Source organism: Branchiostoma belcheri, unplaced genomic scaffold (genome assembly GCF_001625305.1).
Source record: "Branchiostoma belcheri isolate BF01 breed outbred unplaced genomic scaffold, Haploidv18h27 scaffold90, whole genome shotgun sequence".
Taxonomy (NCBI): Eukaryota; Metazoa; Chordata; class Leptocardii; order Amphioxiformes; family Branchiostomatidae; genus Branchiostoma; species Branchiostoma belcheri.
The window spans coordinates 946,545-948,558 of NW_017804576.1; positions in this window are offsets into that span (position 1 = coordinate 946,545).

Genomic DNA, 2,014 nt, shown 5'->3' on the forward strand with positions numbered 1-2,014 from the left:
TTTTGGCCGTTTCCCCAAAAAAAAAAGTTTTCAACCACACTGTACGAAACAGTTGCAAAAGGAGCAAATATATATATCGTAAGTTACAAAAAACTATTTGAAAACGATTCCAATGTCATAGAATGCCAACATGAAACAAACAAAAAAAAAACGAAAATGTAAAGAAATGAATTTGAACAGGTTATTCGCCATACCATACTCTGTGTCATTTGTTCGACCTCCATGACGGTAGATTTTATAATGAAAGCAACTTTTTTATTTGCTTAACTTTTTTATTCGCACGCATCAGTTTTGGGGTTCCCAGAGGATGTCATCCATATAATGAAATCAACATGGCCTAACATGTATTTGAAACATTATTCACAAGTTGAGCTGAGCATTTTTTTTACACAGGGAAAACTTTTTTTTTTCACACTGGGAAAACTTAGTGTGTGTGACATGAAGAGTTTGTCTTTCCATGCAGTTGTGCAAGGCAAGGCTGCCCGTTTATAGCTTCAGGGAAAAAGTAATACAGGCTGCTTGTTTGTGTTCAATATTAGGGAAGGTTGGCATAAAAATTATAATTAGAGTGAAGGACTTAAACTTCCACCACCAAAATAGAACTGTTCATATTTGTAAGGCCACACCAATTTAATTTGTTGTTTCTCAGATTTTTTCAGAAAAAATATGAAGTGACAGGGCAAAAATAAAAAGGCCAAGGCACCCCATGATGGCCAGAAATGTTATAATAGTTATTAGTAGCCATTAAGTGAACATTCCAGGCTGGTTTATAATTAAAACAATAGATTTTGAACTTTTAATGATACAAAATTGCATTGCTACATTGAAAAACTTTAACGACTAGGAAGAAAAGGACTTTGTTCAACCGTTGGGGCCAAAATATGTCTTTCGTTGAACATTTTGCAGTTGATTTAGAACCAAATAAATTTTTTTTTGCAAATCAGACAAAAATGGACAGAGCAAATCCGAGAAACAACAAATTAAATTAGTGTGGCCTAAGAAGTGGATTGTTAACAATAGTTGTCTGGCCATATCTGCCTGAAGTAGACAACTACATAATTACATTGTGTAGTGTACGTGTGACAATAATGACAAGCCATGGCTTTTTCCGTCAGATTAAGAAAGTTTATTACAAGAAGACCTTCAAAGAGAACAACGTATCTAAATCATTGTCTGTACAAATAACTTCCCGCTACAATTATAATCTAAAGAATTGTCAGCAATGTACAACTGTGCTTCCTTCACCATTAATAAGCTTGTATTGTTTTACCATAATACTTCAACATCAGTAATTGCAACAATTTCTAGCACACAGCATACAGTTTGTTTTACCTACACAACCACCCACAAATGCCAGTTTGTAAACAATGGAGCAATGGAATATCAAAACAGCAAAAATGGCATCACGAATGGTATAGGAAAAGAAGCATGTCGGCAGAACGTACTGCATCTGCGCAATACCCAGAATTTCCAGGTATTTGTTGGCTGTTTAGTGTTGGCTGTTCAGAATGTTGCCATTGCAGATGGTGCTTTTTCCGACCCAACAAACAACATACGGGATGCTATCCTTAAATGTATGAATACGAGACGTTCTGCTTAAGTGCTACGCACATTACATTACGGATTTGACACAGGCACAGTACGTTCTGCTGACGTGCCAGGGAAAGACAATCTACCATGGGTACCTACGTCTCACCAGTCCAAGTTCATCTGTGCTTTAAAAGCTAACAGTTTGCTGCACACCCTGCTGCAGGATTTGGTAACGGTTCAGTAACACTGACTACAGGGCTCTTACCTTAACAACCACCGATTTGTTACATAGCTTCGCTCTAGTTGCGACTACACCATCTGGGATTAAAAGGCCACAATCATAATACATACATTGACAAACTTGTATTCATCTTGGAAGTGCATCTGTGTTAGAAGTCTTTATGAAGCAAGTTTAAACTAATTTCCAACACAAGAAATTGGATGTACCAAAATTTTTGACAGTACAACTCCAGTCTTTGTCCAC